The 21,536-nt window shown below is 44.6% G+C and overlaps 1 pseudogene; it reads left to right on the top strand.

Annotated features, from left to right (window-relative positions):
* Positions 1–275: 275 nt before the first annotated feature.
* LOC112222501 lies at positions 276–18,766 on the top strand (annotated as a pseudogene).
* The last annotated feature ends 2,770 nt before the right edge of the window (positions 18,767–21,536 follow it).

Here is a 21,536-nt window from a genome sequence, read left to right as displayed (position 1 = left end):
TTTGTTGCACTTGCGTAGTACTTCACTAGGTAGACAGTTTCTTGTGCAAACCTGATGGGCAACTTGAATCAAGCAACTATTACTATTCACTCCTAGACCGTTTTATAACATGTAGTACTATTAATAATTGTTTTTCAATGTCTTTGTGTAATATTTGTATTTAGACAGGTGATGAGTGCATTGGAAGCATGGACACAGTCTAGCTTAGACCGTATTGACTAGACTGACTGATTGAGTCCAGTCTTGTCCTCAGTAACTTTCAGTCGATCATGACACTATCTGTGGCCTCCACAATGCGGTGCACTGGCGCCGTTAACTATTGGAGAATGTCGGTAGGTCCAGAATGTCTTTCCTTATCAGGATTGGACTTCCTCCCCGCCGCTCAAACTATCCAGTCCTCCGGTGTTTCATACACGCTTCCTGGAGGATAACCACAGGCGTCCTACGGAGCAAGCAAGCCAGGGAGGTAGAATGAGGTAATTACGAGTTGAAGTCTATACAGTTAATATTCCCACGGTTATTATTTTACCAATTGAGTATTAAATAGCTACGTTACCTCCTAGCTAGCCAGCATATTTTTGCTAGCTGACGTTAGTGAAATGACATTGTTTAGCTAGCTAATGACAAAATGCTGGCTAGCGCCTCGCTGCTAACGTTAGATATTGTGGCTAGACCGAGTTTTTAGCCAGGATAAATAACCAGTTGCGTTTATAACGTTATAGCTAGCCAATAAATGATTTTCAACAGCATTGTTGGCTAGCATGCTATCCACTACTGTAACAAGTTGGGATATCGTATATTGTCTAGCTTGCTGCTAACCCCAATTGAACGGTAACTGCTTTGTATACTGTATTCCCTGGCGATGGCTACTGTAGCTACCATTCAACACATTTTGAAACGTCCGAAGTAGCTAACTAGCTTGTAAGAGTTACACACAGACTGCTGAGCAATGATCAATATTCCTAACTAACGTTAACTAGCTAACTGTAGTTAACGCTTGTCATTTGCTAACGTTAGATCGCTACGAAACTAGTAGCTCGATGGCTTCAGTCTAAGCCAACGTTATTTGTCAGTCACGCTATCATACTAGCTAGCCACCTGAGAACGGATCACACATTTCTAAACAATGTTGTGTGCAAGACTGCCAAATGGATCCTAAATGTTCCGAGCAAGGTCATAGTAAAAACAAATTAGAGCGGCGATACCCGCCACCCTGCAAATGCACCAAGGTACCCGCACGAGCAAATGCATTTTTCTTTAATCAGAGGCTGCATATCTGCTAAGTCTTGATTGTGCCAGCACCTTAGATAAAGGTTATCGACTGAACGTAACAGTTAATACTTAAAGGGAAGCCTCTTATGGGTCCGTTTTGTTTTATATAGCCTATGATGGCTGAATCTGAATGATAGACACTTTCCTCGAATTAAGGTTTTCCAGGTTAAATGTTAACCAGCACATTGTGTTTTCAGTCCATAGTATTTCACTAGTAACAATGTAAAGAAGCAATTGGTGATGACTGAGTAAACTATATTTGAAGGTCACTACAAGTTATGCCTGCCGAAACCAGTCCTGGGCAAGAATCTGTCTAGTAGGCTAAATCCGTCAATGAATCATACTTCCACCGGTTACAAATTGTGAAAGAGAGTAAGTAGTAGACTCGAGACTGTCTGGATAAACGCCGTCCGTCAATGTGTCCACCAAACTCTGTTAATTTCATTGGGCATGTGTGGTAATTAACCAGTTAATTTACCCAAATTAGGTTGTCGCATCAGTGAGCACAGATGTCGGGAACGTGTGATTCTAAATCAGCGTGGTTTAGCCATCATGGCATGACTTCAAGTTATCTTGGACATGGGGATAATGCATGCACACAGATTGCCTAATCCAGTTTGAACCACAATCTCTCACGAGTTTGCTGCCCTGCTTTCACATCTGCAACTGGCCAAAGAGTCACTCACCTTTTGGAACAATATAAAACTGTATCGACTGTGAAACACGCATACGCACCACTCTAAACTTAGAAACAGGACATGTGAGGGGACATGTTGAGGGAGCCTGTCTCAGTCACTCGGCTGGATTGTTGGAAAAGTTGATTTGAAAGTCATTTCCTCGTTTTCTACTGTTCTATTGTTTTCATAATGACTGCCTTACAAGGTGCTACTGTACATGTTTTTGTCAACGAAACATGAAGGTACCTTTGGGTAGAGTGCCATTGATACTAGAGCTGGGACGATAAACTTCATTTTTTTATTTCACCTTTATTTAACCAGGTAGGCTAGTTGAGAACAAGTTCTAATTTGCAATTGCTATCAGGCCAAGATAAAGCAAAGCAGTTCGACACATACAACAACACAGAGCTACACATGGAATAAACAAACATACAGTCAATAATACGGTACAAAAATCTATATACAGCATGTGCAAATGAGGTAGGATAAGGGAGGTAAAGGCAATAAATAGGCCATGGTGACAAATTAATTACAATATAGCAATTAAACACTGGAATGGTAGGATGTGCAAGTTGAGATACTGGGGTGCAAAGGAGCAAGATAAATAAATAAATACAGTATGGGGATGAGGTAGATTGGATGGGCAATTTACAGATGAGTTATGTACAGGTGCAGTGATCTGTGAGCTGCTCTGTCAGCTGGTGCTTAAAGCTAGTGAGGGAGGTAAGAGTCTCCAGCTTCAGAGATTTTTGCAGTTCGTTCCAGTCATTGGCAGCAGAGAACTGTAAGGAGAGGCGGCCAAAGTAGGAATTGGATTTGGGGGTGACCAGTGAGATATACCCGCTGGAGCGCGTGCTATGGGTGGGTGCTGCTATGGTGACCAGTGAGCTGAGATAAGGCAGGGCTTTCCCTAGCAGAGACTTGTAGATGACCTGGAGCCAGTGGGTTTGGCAACGAGTATGAAGTGAGGGCCAGCCAATGAGAATGTACAGGTTGCAGTGGTGGGTAGTATATGGGACTTTGGTGTCAAAACGGATGGCACTGTGATAGACTGCATCCAATTTGTTGAGTAGAGTGTTGGAGGCTATTTTATAGATGACATCGCCAAAGTCGAGGATCGATAGGATAGTCAGTTTTATGGGGGTATGTTTGGCAGTGAAGGATGCTTTGTTGTGAAATAGGAAGCCGATTCTAGATTTAATTTTGTTTTGGAGATGCTTAATGTGAGTCTAAAGTCTAACCAGACACCCAGGTATTTGTAGTTGTCCACATATTCTAAGTCAGAACTGTCCAGGGTAGTGAGGCTGGATGGGCGGGCAGGTGCGGGCAGCGATCGGTTGAAGAGCATGCATTTAGTTTTACTTGCATTTAAGAGCAGTTGGAAGCCACGGAAGGAGTTGTATGGCATTGAAGCTCATCTGGAGGTTAGTTAAGTGTCCAACGAAGGGCCAGAGGTATACAGAATGGTGGCGTCTGCGTTGAGGTGGATCAAAGAATCACCAGCAGAAGAGAGTTGGGCTGAGAATTTAACCCTGTGGCACCCCCATAGAGACTGCCAGAGGTCCGGACAACAGGCCCTCCGATTTGACACACTGAACTCTATCGGAGAAGTAGTTGGTGAACCAAGCGAGGCAATCATTTGAGAAACCAAGGCTGTTGAGTCTGCCAATAAGAATGTTGTGACTGACAGAGCTGAAAGCCTTAGCCAGGTCAATGAATACGGCTGCACAGTAATGTCTCTTATCGATGGCGGTTATGCTATCGTTTAGGACCTTGAGCGTGGCTGAGGTGCACCCATGACCAGCTCTGAAACCAGATTACATAGCGGAGAAGGTACGGTGAAATTCGAAATGTTCGGTAATCTGTTTGTTAACTTGGCTTTCAAAAACCTTAGAAAGGCAGGGTAGAATAGATCTAGGTCTAGTGTCTCCCCATTTGAAGAGGGGGATGACTGCGGCAGCTTTCCAATCTATGGGGATCTCAGATGATACGAAAGAGGTTGAACAGGCTAGTAATAGGGGTTGCAACAATTTCAACAGATCATTTTAGAGAGGGTCCAGACAGTCTAGCCCAGCTGATTTGTAGGGGTCCATATTCTGCAGCTGTTTTAGAACATCAGCTATCTGGATTTGGGTGAAGGAGAAGTGGTGTAGGTTTGGGTGAGTTGCTGTGGGGAGCACAGGGCTGTTGATCGGGGTAGGGGTAGCCAGGTGGAAAGCATAGCCAGCTGTAGAAAAATGCTTATAGAAATTCTCAATTATTGTGGATTTATTGGTAGTGACAGTGTTTCCTAGCCTCAGTGCAGTGGGCAGCTGGGAGGAGGTGCTCTTATTCTCCAATGACTTTACAGTGTGCCAAAACTTGTTTGAGTTAGGACTACAGGATGCAAATTTCTGTTTGATAAAGATAGCCTTAGCTTTCCTAACTGCCTGTGTATATTGGTTCCTAACTTCCCTGAAAAGTTGCATATCACGATGCTAATGCAGAACGCCACAGGATGTTTTTGTGCTGGTCAAGGGCAGACAGGTCTGGAGTGAACCAAGGGCTATATCTATTCCTAGTTCTACATTTTTGAATGGAGCATGCTTATTTAAGATGGTGAGGAAGGCACTTTTAAAGAATAACCAGGCATCCTCTACTGACGGGATGAGGTCAATGTCATTCCAGGATGATTAGAAAGGCCTGTTCACTGAAGTGTTTTAGGGAGAGGTTGACAGTGATGAGGGGTGGTCATTTGACCGCAGACCCATTGCGGATGCAGGCAATGAGGCAGTGATCGCTGAGATCTTGGTTGAAAACAGCGGAGGTGTATTTGGAGTTAGTTAGGATGATATCTATGAGGGTGCCCGTGTTTACAGATTTGGGGTTGTACCTGGTAGGTTCATTGATAATTTGTGTGAGATAGAGGGCATCAAGCTTAGATTGTAGGATGGCCGGGGTGTTAACTTCTTATGGTATAGGGGACGCTTGCGTCCCACTTGGCCAAAAGCCAGGGAAAATGCAGCGCGGCAAATTCAAATAAAATGATATAAAAATCTAACTTTCATTAAATCACACATGTAAGATACTAAATTAGAGCTACACTCGTTGTGAATCCAGCCAACATGTCAGATTTTTAAAAGGCTTTTTGGCAAAAGCATAAGAAGCTATTATCTGATGATAGCACAACAGTAAACAAAGAGTAGCATATTTCAACCCTGCAGGCGCTACACAAAACGCAGAAATAAAACATGCCTTACCTTTGACGAGCTTCTTTTGTTGGCACTCCAATATGTCCCATAAACATCACAATTGGTCCTTTTGTTCGATTAATTCCATCCATATATATCCTATATGTCAATTTATTTGGTGTGTTTGATCCAGGAAAAAACAGCTTCCAAATTGCGCAACGTCACTACAAAATATCCCAAGTTGCCTGTAAACTTTGCCAAAACAATTCAAACTACTTTTGTAATACAACTTTAGGTATTTTTAAACATCAATAATCTATCAAATTGAAGACTGGTCTATCTGTTTTCAATAGAGGACGAGAGGAAACTAATGCTACTTTTCAAGTATTTCCCAATGAGTACTCACTGAACAGGCAGAGACCTCAAAAAAAAAAAAAAAAAAATCTGAACGGTTAGTCCTCGGGGTTTTGCCTGCAACATAAGTTCTGTTCTACTCACAGACATGATTCAAACAGTTTTAGAAACTTCAGAGTGCTTTCTATCCAAATCAACTAATAATATGCATATCTTATATTCTTGGCATGAGTAGCAGGAAGTTGAAATTGGGCATGCTATTTTTCCAAAAGTGAAAATGCTGCTAAGCATGTCCCAGTTTAGGTCATCTAGCAGCACGAGCTCAGAAGATAGATTGGGGCAATCAATTCACATATGGTGTCCAGGGCACAGCTGGGGGCAGAGGGTGGCCTATAGCAAGCGGCAATGGTGAGTGACTTGCTTCTGGAACGGGGACTTTTAGAAGTAGAAGCTCGAATTGTTTTGGTACTGACCTGGATAGTAAGACAGAACTCTGCAGGCTATCTCTGCAGTAGATTGCAACCCCGTCCCCTTTGGCAGTTCCAACTTGGCGGAAAATGTTATAGTTAGGGATGGAAATTTCAGGGTTAGGGATAATTATTAAAATGATTGACACCAATCACTTATCGCAGGCATTTTACTGATATTATTCATTATGATTAGTACTAGCCTATACTAGAGAAATGTGGAGTTTGAAATGAAATAAGTTTGCTAATATGGGTGATTGTTAATCGGACAATTGATGGCTACAACCATCAAACTAGTAGTACTATTTTTAAAGGGACATTTTTAATGGAGGGAGGCAGGTAGCCTAGTGGTTAGTGTTGGACTTGTAACCGAGCAAGATCCAAGCTGACAAGGTAAAAATCTGTCGTTCTGCCCCTGAACAAGGCAGTTAACCCACTGTTCCTAGGCCGTCATTGAAAATAAGAATTTGTTCTTAACTGACTTGCCTAGTTAGATAAAGGTAAAATTAAATTGATACTAGTCCCTTCCTTTATGCTTCTTCAAAACTTGAATACATAGATGTGAGTATTTTCTGCTGGGACACATTGGAAGCTAATAGATTACTAATACCAGTGTTTCTCTTTAGGTATACTTATCTATGTGAAGGAACATGAACATGGACCCTTGAACTCAAGGAATGACAACCCCCTCCCCCCTGGCACAATCTAGTAAAATTAGAGTTTTTTTCTGTTTGGTTTTCCATTTCTCTTTGATGGAAATTAACTATGATTACGTGGCATTTTTCATTTGGATGACACTTAGAATTAGACATTGATCGCGTAGCTATCTCACTACTGTAAAGCCTGCTTGTCTCTTGAAGAGTAATATTTAAATTCTACCTTGACACTACTGCCTCCACATATCTCTCATTTCTGTGGAAGACCGGGACGCTTGACGTCAGCACTTACCACACAATATTCCACTGCAATCTAGTGTTAATTAAATTGCTATAGCCTCCTTGCAAGACCAAGGTGTGTTCATTTTTGTCTGATTCATAGTTTTAGGATTTGTTTTATTTTATGTTATTTAAACTCTTGTTTGACATGTAGCCGTCTTTTCTAAGCTGCACTTTATTGATAAATATCATCACTACGATATTTCAAACTGTAATTTAAGCGTATCTTTGAGTTATATATTTTTTTTAATCTTTAGGAGTATATATATTCTGTTTTAATTTTAAACTGGAAAAGTATATTGTTTTTGTTTACAAGCCTTTTCTGTCGATCATTCCGAAATGGACAAATCTAGAATCTGATAGCGTTTAAGGACAAGGCAGACATAATCTTTAATTGACAGATCTAAGATCGATCCTTGTCTTCGGACATTTGCGTTGTGAAGGCTGGTGTTTTCATTGTTTTTATGTTCCTCTGTTGGATTGACACACTAAAGAGAATAATCTCCATCTGAAGACCAGTGGGAGTTATTTTTCTTGGATCGTACAATACTCCTTTGAGTGCAGATGGATTTCACACGTCAAACTCAGAGGTGCTTTTGTGGCGTTGCCTTTGCAATTCAAGCACTGAAGTGGAAGAATGATTTTAAGGAGGTTTCAGGGATAAATAACTTGTGTTTTTAAGAAAGACTGACAGGTCTATAGTTATATTTTCATCTTCCTAGCAGATCCTAAGGAGAGGTGCTTCCATTTGATTCTCCTTTTTAAGGTGGCCATCAGTGGCCAAATTAACTGACATGTTGTATCACTACCTGAATTTAAACAGACTTATTCCATCCAACAAACTGCCAACTGCATGAAACACTCACACACCGTCCACCTGTCAGGAAACAGACCTTACCTACCTTAAACCTGAGGGTTGGAAGTCCGCTCCCCGTCAAGCCCCCCACACTAAGGATGCGTTCCCCAGAGCCCCCCATCCCATCCCCAGCTGAGGCGCTACTCCACTGCCAGTTCGGGGGCTGGGGAACGGGCAGCAGCTGCAACAACAGCTGCCCCAACAGCCCTGGAGGTCCTGGGGGTCTGTCGTCCCCTTCTCCCTCCCCCAGCCCCTCTCCTGCCTCCAGCTATGCCTTGACCCTCACCCCTTCCCACATCCACGTCCAGCGCCTGGCCCCCCGCCCTGGTAAAGAGGCACGTCTAATACTACCCCTGTCAGAGCTGGCAGGGTGCAGCTGTCCCCGCGCCCCTGCTCCCCCCTTGCTGGTTCTATACTGGTATCCCCCGGGGAGGCGGAGGAAGGGGGTGTCCAGGAGGAGGCAGGTGAGGGTGTACCTGGCTGAGGCCAGGGTGGAGGCTGAGAGGTGGTCCACTGCTATACAATGTCTGCTCAGGGGAGTCGCCATCACTGCTGACACAGGTGAGTGTGTGTGTTCCACTAACACAGCTACAATCAGTTATCTTGTCTATTTGTATGCTATGTTACAGTCCAGGCACAATATGTGTAGGTTCTGAGGTTATTGTAACATCCCAGTTGTTGGAATCAGTCTGATGTTATTCTAATGTCCATCATAAAGACTGGCACAGTGTCACCGTGAGAGAGAATGAAACCAAATCAGCACTTGTTATGGCGTTTGGTGTCGACTACTTCCTATCCTGTGTACAGACTTTAACTCTGCCTTCATTAACTTTATGAGCACCATTCACTCCCTAAAGTTTGTTTCCATTACTGGGAGCGTTTATGTTAGTTATTGTTAACTGGAGTCATATTGGGTGATCTGAGGTCCTTTTGATGTAGGAGGCCAGAGGTACAAGGGAATATAGGCCTAGGCTACTGTATGAATACCATACCATGCATGTTCTAACAGATACAGGCTAGTTCAGTTCATTTCTGACCATGCTAGATATAGGCTACTACATAATGGCTGTAGGAAACTGTATAATGGCCATGTGATAAGGAATGAATGGCTATAGGCCAATGCTGTTGTACGTACAGCATGCTATGTTCAGTCAGGAGGCCTGACTATTAAAAGGCTAAAGTATTGTTTAAGGGTTCATTCATGTATGTGAACAAACATGTTATTTAATCTTTCTTGGCTGTGTGTGTGTGTGTGTGTGTGTGTGTTTCCTAATTTCCTATACTTTCTCTGTCTCTGCTCTTATCTGTCCTGCACACACGGTCTGTATCATTCAGCGTCTAACCAACACAGCATCCCTCCCTTCCCACTAACTCCCACCCCTCACCAAGACAGCCTCCTTCCCACTAACTCCCACCCCTCACCAACACGGCCTTCCTCCCTTCCAACTAACTCCCACCCCACCACCAACACGGCCTTCCTCCCTTCCAACTAACTCCCACCCCTCACCAACATGGCCTCCCTCCCTTCCCACTAACTCCCACCCCTCACCAACACGGCCTTCCTCCCTTCCAACTAACTCCCACCCCTCACCAACACGGCCTCCCTCCCTTCCAACTAACTCCCACCCCTCACCAACACGGCCTCCCTCTCTTCCCACTAACTCCCACCCCTCACCAACACTTCCTCCCTCCCTTCCCACTAACTCCCACCCCTCACCAACACGGCCTCCCTCCCTTCCAACTAACTCCCACCCCTCACCAACACGGCCTCCCTCTCTTGTCACTCCCACCCCTCACCAACACGGCCTCCCTCTCTTGTCACTCCCACCCCTCACCAACACGGCCTCCCTCTCTTGTCACTCCCACCCCTCACCAACACGGCCTCCCTCTCTTGTCACTCCCACCCCTCACCAACACGGCCTCCCTCTCTTGTCACTCCCACCCCTCACCAACACGGCATCCGTCTCTTCCCACTAACTCCCACCCCTCACCAACACGGCCTCCCTCCCTTCCAACTAACTCCCACCCCTCAACAACACGGCATCCGTCTCTTCCCACTAACTCCCACCCCTCACCAACACGGCCTCCCTCCCTTCCAACTAACTCCCACCCCTCACCAACACGGCATCCGTCTCTTCCCACTAACTCCCACCCCTCACCAACACTGCCTCCCTCTCTTCCCACTAACTCCCACCCCTCACTAACACGGCTTCCCTCCCTTCCCACTAGCTCCCGTTCTGCCCAAATAGCAACACCACTGTTTACCCACGGCCTGTGTGGTCCTTTCTATCTATATACAGTATATGCTCTCCTTCTTTCTCTCTCTCTGTCCCTCTGTCTTGCACTCTCCTTTTTGCTTTTTCCATCGTCAGCCTTTCTCACATCGCTGTCTTGTTTTAGCACTTTGAGGACCTGGAAGAACCCCAGGGCCTACGTAAAGCCCATCTATTATCCATTTCAACATTCCCTTTTCTTACATTTGTTTTGACTCTCCCTCGCTCATTATCTCTCTCTGTCTTGTCTCCTTCCTCTCTCCCAAACACTCTTCTTTTCTCACTGTCTCTGTGCATTAGTGTACACCCTCAGTGTCTGTCTGTGCATCTTCCCCCCATAGTCTTTCATCCTTGCTGTCTTTACACCTTTTTCAGTCTCCTCTCCTCCTCCTGTCTCCTCTCATCCATCTATCTGCCCTCTGTCCTCTTTTGTTTTGTACCTCCTCCCCCCCCTTCCTTCCTGCTGTCTGCATTTCTTTATCTTCCTCTTTCAATGTCCTCCCTCTTTCTCCTTTCCCAGTTACTACCCCTTTTTACTCTGTCCCCTCTCTCCTGCTCTATTCATCACACACTCTGTCTAACTGTCTCCACTCTGTATGTCTGTCTAACTCTGTCTACTCTCTCTCTGTCTAACTCTTTCTCCACTCTGTCTGTAACTCTGTCTCCTCTCATCTCTCTCTCCTTATCTCTCTAACTCCTTGTACTCTGTCTAGTCTGTTGCTCTCCTCTGCAGTGTGAATTAGACCACCTCCTAGCTGCTGGTTCTGCTTCTATAATGGCTTTAGTCAGAGATGTGTGCAGTTAGTGTTTGGTCCACTTCAACCCTATACAGTAGGTGCTGCTGTGTAGATAGGGCTCTGCTTGTTATTACCAAGTGTTTTGTGGAAGACTAAACACTGTAGTGTTCAGTTAAGTACCTTGTATCCTGTCCTGGGCCTTTAGGGCCTTTTCATTCGACAAGATTTAATTATATAGAGCCATTAGTCAAATGGAATCATTATTACTTATCTGGTCAGAGATAGTCCCTTTGAGATGAGCTGAAAGAGGTTTGCCTTGTCACAGATACACTCAAGGTCTAAGGGTGGGAAACACTGTGCTTTATGGCAGGGTTTCCCAAACTCGGTCCTCCCCAAATAATCAAAGCTTGAGTTGGTTATTTGAATCAGCTGTGTAGGGCTAGGACAAAACTAAAACATGCACCCGGGGGGGTGGGGGTCCCAGGACTGAGTTTGGGAAACCCTGCTTTATGGCATCACGTACGTTTGTTGTTCTCTTGTACACTGAGGACGAAGCCTCGTATTTTTGATAGAACAATCAATCAATTTGTTTCTAATGATTGGCTGCTTTCCCTCAGAAATTGTCAAACGTCTACTGCCCCGTCCCCGAAGGCTGCTGCTATTGGTGAACCCCTTCAGTGGGAGAGGCCAGGCTATGCAGTGGTGTCAGACACACATACTGCCAATGATCAGGGAGGCTAACATCAGCTACAACCTGATACAGACAGGTAACACACACCGTAATGTCATCTACAACCTGATACAGACAGGTAACACACTGTAACATCAGCTACAACCTGATACAGACCGGTAACACACACCGTAACATCAGCTCTACAACCTGATACAGACAGGTAACACACTGTAACATCAGCTACAACCTGATACAGACCGGTAACACACACCGTAACATCAGCTCTACAACCTGATACAGACAGGTAACACACACCGTAACATCAGCTACAACCTGATACAGACAGGTAACACACACCGGAACATCAGCTCTACAACCTGATACAGACAGGTAACACACACCGTAACATCAGCTACAACCTGATAGACAGGTAACACACACCGTAACATCAGCTCTACAACCTGATACAGACAGGTAACACACACCGTAACATCAGCTACAACCTGATAGACAGGTAACATACACCGTAACATCAGCTACAACCTGATAGACAGGTAACACACACCGTAACATCAGCTCTGCAACCTCAGTCGTTAACCGGTATCACACACACACACACGGGTACAACCTCCTAACAACACGTCTCCTTTTCTTCTCAGAGCGACAGAACCATGCCAGAGAGTTGATCAAAGAGATCTCCCTGCCACAGTGGGACGGCATCATCATCGTCTCTGGAGATGGCCTGCTGCACGAGGTGTGTGTGTGGGGGTGTGTGTGTGTTGGGGGGGAGGTGTGTGTGTGTGTCTGACTCTGCTCTGCTTTTCTCTCTCCAGGTGATCAATGGTTTGATGGAGCGTCCAGACTGGGAACTAGCAATAAAGACACCTGTAGGTATCCTTCCCTGTGGCTCTGGAAATGCCCTGGCTGGCTCCATCAACCACCATGCGGGGTGGGTCACACACACACATCCAACCAGCTATGTGACACATGTGATGACTTGACCAGAGATATGAGACTGATTCAAACATAAACATGCAATATTTTAGAATTTCTTGTTCGATCAATGGTGGGAATGCTGGAGATACTAGTAGAAGCTTTGAAATGAATTAATAGGTTATTCCAGTTCAGAGTTCTGGTCCCATGGTGTGTCTGGATTTAATTAATAATTTCCCCACCACTTGATACATTTCTCAATGCTGATGTAGATAAACACGCACCTTTACAGTCACACACACACCCACAGTAGTTTTCATTGGAAATAAAAGGTGTGCAGTCTAATTAGCATTGGGCCGATATATGATTCTATCGAATATCGGGATGTTTGACATTGCCGAATATGTGAAGTCCAAGATGGTAGGTATATTGTGAAGTCCAAGATGGTAGGTATATTGTGAAGTCCAAGATGGTAGGTATATTGTGAAGTCCAAGATGGTAGGTATATTGTGAAGTCCAAGATGGTAGGTATATTGTGAAGTCCAAGATGGTAGGTATATTGTGAAGTCCAAGATGGTAGGTATATTGTGAAGTCCAAGATGGTAGGTATATTGTGAAGTCCAAGATGGTAAGTCCAAGATGGTAGGTATATTGTGAAGTCCAAGATGGTAGGTATATTGTGAAGTCCAAGATGGTAGGTATATTGTGAAGTCCAAGATGGTAGGTATATTGTGAAGTCCAAGATGGTAGGTATATTGTGAAGTCCAAGATGGTAGGTATATTGTGAAGTCCAAGGTGGTAGGTATATTGTGAAGTCCAAGGTGGTAGGTATATTGTGCCCAACACTAACCACTAGGCTACCTGCCGCCCCAAAAGTTAAAGGTTAAATAAAAAAGAGGAAATTTAAAAAATAAAGTCGCCAAATGATTATATCGGATATCACAATATTTGGAGTAGCATATCGTAGAAGAGGTCTCCCCAAATATCCCCCAACCTTAATTCTAATCACGGTCAACCTTTAGACTTCAGTTTCTTGATGTACAGCCCATTGGCCCTATTACATTGCAGTAGTAGACTTTAGTTTCTTGATGTACAGCCCATTGGCCCTATTACATTGCAGTAGTAGACTTCAGTTTCTTGATGTACAGCCCATTGGCCCTATTACATTGCAGTAGTAGACTTCAGTTTCTTGATGTACAGCCCATTGGCCCTATTACATTGCAGTAGTAGACTTCAGTTTCTTGATGTACAGCCCGTTGGCCCTATTACATTGCAGTAGTAGACTTCAGTTTCTTGATGTACAGCCCATTGGCCCTATTACATTGCAGTAGTAGACTTCAGTTTCTTGATGTACAGCCCATTGGCCCTATTACATACTGCAGTAGTAGACTTCCAGCAGTGCAGTAGTAGACTTTAGTTTCTTGATGTACAGCCCGTTGGCCCTATTACATTGCAGTAGTAGACTTCAGTTTCTTGATGTACAGCCCATTGGCCCTATTACATTGCAGTAGTAGACTTTAGTTTCTTGATGTACAGCCCATTGGCCCTATTACATTGCAGTAGTAGACTTCAGTTTCTTGATGTACAGCCCATTGGCCCTATTACATTGCAGTTGTAGACTTTAGTTTCTTGATGTACAGCCCATTGGCCCTATTACATTGCAGTAGTAGACTTTAGTTTCTTGATGTACAGCCCATTGGCCCTATTACATTGCAGTAGTAGACTTTAGTTTCTTGATGTACAGCCCATTGGCCCTATTACATTGCAGTAGTAGACTTCAGTTTCTTGATGCACAGCCCATTGGCCCTATTACATTGCAGTAGTAGACTTCAGTTTCTTGATGTACAGCCCGTTGGCCTTATTAAAGTACTGTAGACTTTAGCATCTTCAACTAATCCTTATGCCTCTCATATTGTCTCATACTGAGACTGATAGAGAAATTCTCTCTTCCCTCCCTTTCTCTCCTGCACCCCACTCCCTCCCTCTTTCTCCTACCCCCACTTTTCCCTCCCTCTCTTCATGTCCTGTTATTTCTAGATTTCTCTCCTTTGTCTCTGGAAGACACATCGATAAATGAGTCCAGTCGATATAGTACAGTCTGTTCTTTCATCTCTCTCTCCTTATCTCTTGTGTTTTCTTTGATGTTTTTTTGGCCACCTATGTAACATTCACTGATAGTGTATGTCATAAACATTATGTTAACTTATTTTACACAGTATTAATTTCCTCTCTCCTCTCACCTTTCCTCTCTGTATTTTCCATTCCTCTCCTTCTCCACATTCTCACCCTTTCTCCATTCTCTTCCATCCACTGTTTCCCTCTTACTTTTCTCTTCATCCTAGTTATGACATGTGCCTTCGGGAGCCTCTCCTCCTCAACTGCTGTTTTCAGCTCTGCCGTGGCGGAGTCAAGCCCATGGATTTGGTGTCTGTGACAACCAGCCCCACCCCTTCTCAAAATGGCCGCCCGAGTCTTCCCAGAAGGATGTTCTCCTTCCTATCTGTGGCCTGGGGCTTTGTGTCTGACGTGGACATCGAGAGTGAGAGGTGTGTGTGTTTAAGTTAATGGCGTGGTTGCGGTGCCGAGTAATCTGGAGTCCTCTTCCCGATAGCTAAAGCCGAAGCTTCTGCACATGTGCGGGATTCTCTATTTTACTGCTCCCTCTGCTGACACAGCTTATCAAACACAAGCAGTACACTGAAGGGCAGTTTTTTTCCATCATCATTGCGAACATTGGCTAAGCAGGAGGCAGTCAACGTATTAGTTGAATGGTCGGCTGCCCAGAAGTGGAACAGGCTACTCAGGCAAATTTCAGTCATTGTCAAATCGTGCAGTAAATTACACTTGTACGTGATTTGTGGATTGAAATGCAGATTGTTTTTGCCCCAATACAATGTGTAGACAGCTTCCTACATGTGCTACTGCAATATCCTTAGTTACAACAGACAAAGTTGTAGCCTATATCCTAAATTAACATACTATAAATATTTATATTTATTTGGAATGTTGGTTCAAATAGCTGCAGGTTTTACATCAGCTGTTCAGAAATTTGAGGCAGAGATGTAGGTTGATAGCAAGGGTTCAGAAGAGGCTGAGTAAAGTGAAGGGAGGTGGATGTGTGTAAACTAACACATGGGCAGAACGTGATTCGGTTCTTTAACTCTGGAGAAGAGGCTTCCAGGGTGATGGGACAGGGCGCTTGCCTTTGGTCACTCATCCTTAAATTAAGTACATGCAATCTTTCACTGTACCTCCTTAATCACTCTTATTCCTAATTAATAAGTATTGTGTTATGTTCTCTGTTGTTGCCCTGGTAACTAAATGCTGTAATGGTGTGATGTTGCAGGTACCGGGGTCTGGGGTCGGCACGGTTCACCCTGGGCACTCTGGTCCGCCTGGCCTCCCTGCGCTCCTATAAGGGCCGTCTGTCCTACCTGCCCCCCTCCATAGTCGCCACATCCCCAGACGCCATCCCTCCGCCCCTGCGCAGACCCCTGTCCCGCAGCATCACTGAGGGCCTGGAGGGCTTCTGCCACACCCCCATCCAACGCACCAGCTCTGACATGGGCCTCAGCGAACAGAGGAGTCTGAGGAGGGTAGACACGGAGAGGGAGAGGGAGAGAGAGATGGAGAGGCAGAGAGAGAGGGAGAGGAGGAGGGAGAGGGCCAGGGGAGGGGGAACGGGGGTGGTCAGGGCGAGTAGCTTGGCAGAAGATAGAGAGAGAGAGATGGAGGGTGAGGCGGGGAGGTCAGGGACAAGTTCGGAGAGATCTGGGACGAGTTCAGAGTCGAATGAAAGGGAAGATTGCAGGATGGGAAGGGAGGATGAGATGACGGGGAACATGGAAGAAAGGCCAGATGAGGAAAGAGAAAACGGAACGATGGAGCAGGACTCAGGGGTGATAGAGGATATAGAGGAGAGAGTGAGGAATGGGGAAGGTAGCAGCGGCTCAATGGATGGAGTGATGGAAGCGAAGGAGGTTGGAGAGGGGTACGGGGGGGACATGGGGCGAGAGGCCAACGAGGACCCAGAGGGGTATTACTCGTACCCTGACAACCTCCAGCAGACCAGGCTGGCTCTAAGGAAGAACTCTGCCCCTTCCAGCCAGATAGCTAACGCCTTCTTTAGCCAGCCCCTCAGCCAGGAGGCTGACCCCATGTCTGGAGCCTCGTACAGGGCAGAAGAGATGGATCTGAACGAAACATACTTCCAGAAAGAAGCTTACCCACTGGACATCGCCCGGGAGAGAGCCCTCACCATATCCTCTCCCTTCAGACACTCTCCTTTCTCCTTCAAGCCCAAATCTCTGGACCAGAACACATCCCGCCCCAGACCCCTATCCCTCCTCCACCACCCCCACTCCAACTCCCTACCCCTAAACTCCCCTCCCTGTCCCTCTCCCTCTCTCCCACGCCCCCTTCCTCCCCGTCCTGTGCCTCCCCCACTCCTCCTCCTACCTTGTTCCGCGCCCCAACACCCCCAACTCCACCTCCCCGTCTCTCCAGTCCCCCTCCTTTACCTTTGACATTGCAGAGCCTGCCGGACCCCTCAAGAACCGCCCCCCCGTCTCACTCCCGTTCAACCCTCCCAGGGATGACCTCCTGCCCCCCTTAGACCAGGCCCTGCCGACCCGGGACTGGGTGACCATCGAGGGGGACTTTGTGCTTGTGCTGGCCATCTACCAGTCCCATCTCGGGGCAGACCTCCACGCTGCCCCCCAAGCCAGGTTTGACGATGGGCTGATCCACCTGACATTTGTGCGGGCAGGGATCTCCAGAGCCACCCTGCTTCGTCTGTTCCTGGCCATGGAGAGGGGGGCACACCTGTCTCTCAGCTCCCCCTATGTAAGCCACGTCCCAGCCAGGGCCTTCAGGCTGCAGCCCCTCTCCCCACGAGGAACACTCACTGTGGACGGGGAACTGGTGCCATACGGCCCGCTGCAGGCACAGGTAGAGAGAGCGATGGAGTGGGAGAAAGTGGAGTGGGGAGGGCTGGAGGGAGTGTGTAAAGTGTATGTACACTGGAAGATAAAAGCAGTTGCTAAGATTTTAAAACTGATTTCGAAAGCTTTTTTAAAAATAAATATTTTCACTAACAATCCCAGCTCGTAAGTGCATGTAAATCCACTCCACATCTATAGTACTGAACTGGTGTATTGTCTTTGGTACGATGTTACCCTCTGTATTCTGCCTGTATTATATTAAACCCTTGATGATGGCCTATCACTTCAGTGCAACAAAAGCTGTTAGACTTTTCTCTGGTATATTAATAACCACATTATACACTTACAATACCTATCTTTAGTTCCCTTCTCTAAAGTATTATACTAATCACTCTATCGGTTTGTCTCCCTCAGGTCCATCCCTCTATGTCCCGGCTCATTGTCGGCGACTCTGGAGTGAAGATCACCCGATTCTGACAAGGGGTTGGCTGACCAGATCAGCTGATACGGCGCTCTCTCCAATTATATAATCTCTGTTGCCATCTATGTTCACAGAGAATGAGGAGAAAAAAGCCTCAGAGACTGAAAATAGCCAAAATAATTTCTGGTGTTTAAAGGAAGGGATCACCTGCTGAGCAGAGCGGCGGTGCAGGACGCAAGCCGAGGGATTAATAGAGGATTTTAAAAACGGATGAAAACGAGCTTTGTTGCACAGCTGTTGGATTACACTCCGTTTATCCTGAGAAGCCTGTACCTGCATAGCCATGGGAACAAAATAGGGGGGGAGGGGGGACAAGTTGAATGTTTATGGGGGAGTGTGTATTCGGTGCATGTGTATAGTGTATACATTCTAGTATGCACAAATGGCATGCAGAGATGCACATTTCAGATGTCTTTGTTCTCTATCAAAGCTGTCCTAGAACAGTTCTAGTTCTAGAACTATTTCAGAGGGAGCCACACCCTCATGCAAATGTAGATCCCCTTCCGTATTGGAACCTCTGTCCTTCCCTGTAATGCCTTAAAGTACAACACCTGTGACTTTGCCCTTTCGGGCTTATATAAGAAGCCTAAACCTGCGACTCCACAAATCTCCATTCACCAGAGGCTGGTGGGAGGAGCTATAGGAGGACGGGCTCATTGTAAAGACTGGAATAGAATTAATGGAATGGTATGAAACCCATACAAAACCACATGTTTGACTCCGTTCTATTTATTCCATTCCAGCCATGAGCCCGTCCTCCTATAGCTCCTCCCACCAGCCTCCTCTGCCATCCAGGTATATCAGAAGGAACCGTCCACTACAGGAAAAACAAAACAAAGCAAAGCTGATGAGCATACTGTGGTGTTAAGTTTGTATTGGTGTGTATGAAATATCTGTGAACAAATGAATTTTATTAGCAATCCCATGGAGATGATTACTCCTTGAATAAACCAGTAAAGTTAGATCAACACTGAAATAAATATAAATCTCATTGAGTCCTTTTACACTGGTATTCCACAATAGGATAGATGGGACTGTTGAACAGTAGCCATCATGGTGTATAGTGCATTTGCCTGTTTTTCTTTGCAAAAAGGGTGCATGATGATGATGCTAGATTATGAAGTTGCCACAGAGTGAACATGAGACTGTTGCTTGATCAAGTTTCATGTATGTTGTCACGGAATCCTCAGTCTCACCAAGACCCAGAATGCTGGTTGTTTTCAGCAAATAGTCACTAGTTCCACATGTGTAAACTGCCTTTTTACATACCTCTGTTGTAGTCCGTTTGAATTGATATAATTGTGAGTAGATTCTGAAGTGTTATGCAGCTGCAGAAAATCAACACTCGATTGTATTCTATCTCTTAGATAAATGTTGCTGTTGAAAGGAACAAGATGTTCTTGTCTTGCTGGTGTTATTTACCACATGACAAGCAGATCATTTCCATAGGAGACAGTTATAATCTTAGACAACATAAACGCAGTAAATGATGGATTACCATTTTGAGGATTTAGCTAATCACAGATGAGGCTGTGCCCCCCAACTCAAATCATAGCTTACATTTCAGAAATGGATTTCTCAATGGGATGTAGCCTATACAGTTGAAGTCGGAAGTTTACATACACTTAGGTTGGGGTCATTAAAATTAGTTTTTCAACCACTCCACAAATTTCTTGTTAACAAACTATAGTTTTCCAACAATTGTTTACAGACATATTATTTCACTTATAATTCACTGTATCATAATTCCAGTGGGTCAGAAGTTTACATACATTAAGTTGACTGTACCTTTAAACAGCTTTGAAAATTCCAGAAAATAATGTCATGGCTTTAGAAGCTTCTGATAGGCTACTTGACATAATTTGAGTCAAGTGGAAGTGTACCTTTGGATGTATTTCAAGTCCTACCTTCAAACTCAATGCCTCTTTTCTTGACAGCATGGGAAAATCAAAAGAAATCAGCCAAGACCTCATAAATAAAAAATGTAGACCTCCACAAGTCTGGTTCATCCTTGGGAGTACCACGTTCATCTGTACAAACAATACTATGCAATTATAAACACTATTGGACCACGCAGCCATCATACCGCTCAGGAAGGTGGGAAAAGTGCAAATCAATCCCAGAACAGAAGCAAAGGACCATGTGAAGATGCTGGAGGAAACCGGTACAAATGTATCTATATCCACAGTAGAACAAGTCCTAAAAGGGGAGGTTTGGGATGCTTGCAAGCCGAAGAACACCATCCCAACCGTGAAGCATGGGGTGGCAGCATCATGTTGTGGGTGTGCTTTGCTGCAGGAGGGACAGGTGCACTTCACAAAATAGATGGCATCATGAGAATGGAAAATTATGTGGATATATTGAAGCAACAAATGGGCCTGCCAAGTGGACAATGACCCCAAGCATACTTCCAAAGTTGTGGCAAAAAAAGTTGTGGCAGCTCTGTCAGGAGGAGTGGGCCAAAATTCACCCAACTTATTGTGGGAAGCTTGTGGAAGGCTACCCAAAACGTTTTGACCCAAGTTCCCAAATTTAAAGGCAATGCTACCAAATACTAATTGAGTATGTAAACTTCTGACCCATTGGGAATGTGATGAAAGAAATAAAAGCTGAAATAAATAATTCTCTCTACTATTTTTATGACATTTCACATTCTTAAAATAAAGTGGTGATCCTAACTGACCTAAAACCAGGGAATTTTTACTAGGATTCAATGTCAGGAATTGTGAACATCTGAGTTTAAATGTATTTGGCTAAGGTGTACGTAAACTTCCGACTTCAACTGTACCTAGTATGTCTATGTTGAACAGGTGTTTTTGTTAACCTCAAAAACATGATTCTTATGTATTTGTGACTGGAACAAATTGAATATGTCTGGAATTTAATCTCATGAGCATGTATCAATCAGTTATGCCATGTTTGACTGCTTGGGGCTGTTTGGTCCACAGTACCCCTGCCGCTTGATATGGATTAGTCATGTCTGAGTAATTCAAGGCCTCTGTGTTCTCTTGTCTGCTAATTTTGGGCCCTGATCAAATACTTTCAGATGCAGCCTTTCCTTAATTTTTTTATTTAACCTTTACTCCTTCTTAGTAATCCCTGACAAGACTTGATAGGTGAAGGCTATGTGATATAATCCTTGCTGATGCAGTGTCGCTAATCAGTTAGTTTATCAGTGATTACTTTAAGGAAAATATTTCATTTCAAACGGGGCCTTGGTCCCTAGACCAAAGCTGTCCATCCCTGGTCATGCAAAGTAAATTGACAGGATATACACCAAGCTTCCTTCTATGGCCTGAGGATAAAACATTTCACATGACTGGATGGTGGTTCTTGGGCTGGTGTCTGTGCATTATGACAAATAATTACAAAATATTCACTCTCAATTTTAAGAGACTCGCTGTGACAATTGAAACCTGATGTACTGCTCAGTGTCTGTGATCGGGGTCCTACAACTGGGATTTCGGGAAAACTTTCAATAAATTCCCTGGTTAACTGAATTTTGCAACCCGAGGTGTGACCCCTTGCTAATGCCAGTAAGATGTATTGTCTATAGATGGATTGGCCTGTAATAAACTTGTAATTATTACTAAAATGAAAATATATACATATAATGTACAGTTAGTTATATATAGTTATATATTGTTTTTAAAATGTTTTTTCCTTAAAATAATAAATGTATCTTGTAAACTTGTCTACCTCTACAAAATGTTATTTTCTTTGCATCGACCCCCCCCCCACCCACCCCCACCCCTCAGGAGTACC

The sequence above is a fragment of the Oncorhynchus tshawytscha genome, linkage group LG23, assembly GCF_018296145.1.
Source record: "Oncorhynchus tshawytscha isolate Ot180627B linkage group LG23, Otsh_v2.0, whole genome shotgun sequence".
NCBI lineage: Eukaryota > Metazoa > Chordata > Actinopteri > Salmoniformes > Salmonidae > Oncorhynchus > Oncorhynchus tshawytscha.
Note: the sequence above shows the minus strand (reverse complement) of the source record. Positions and strands in the feature narration are given on the sequence as shown.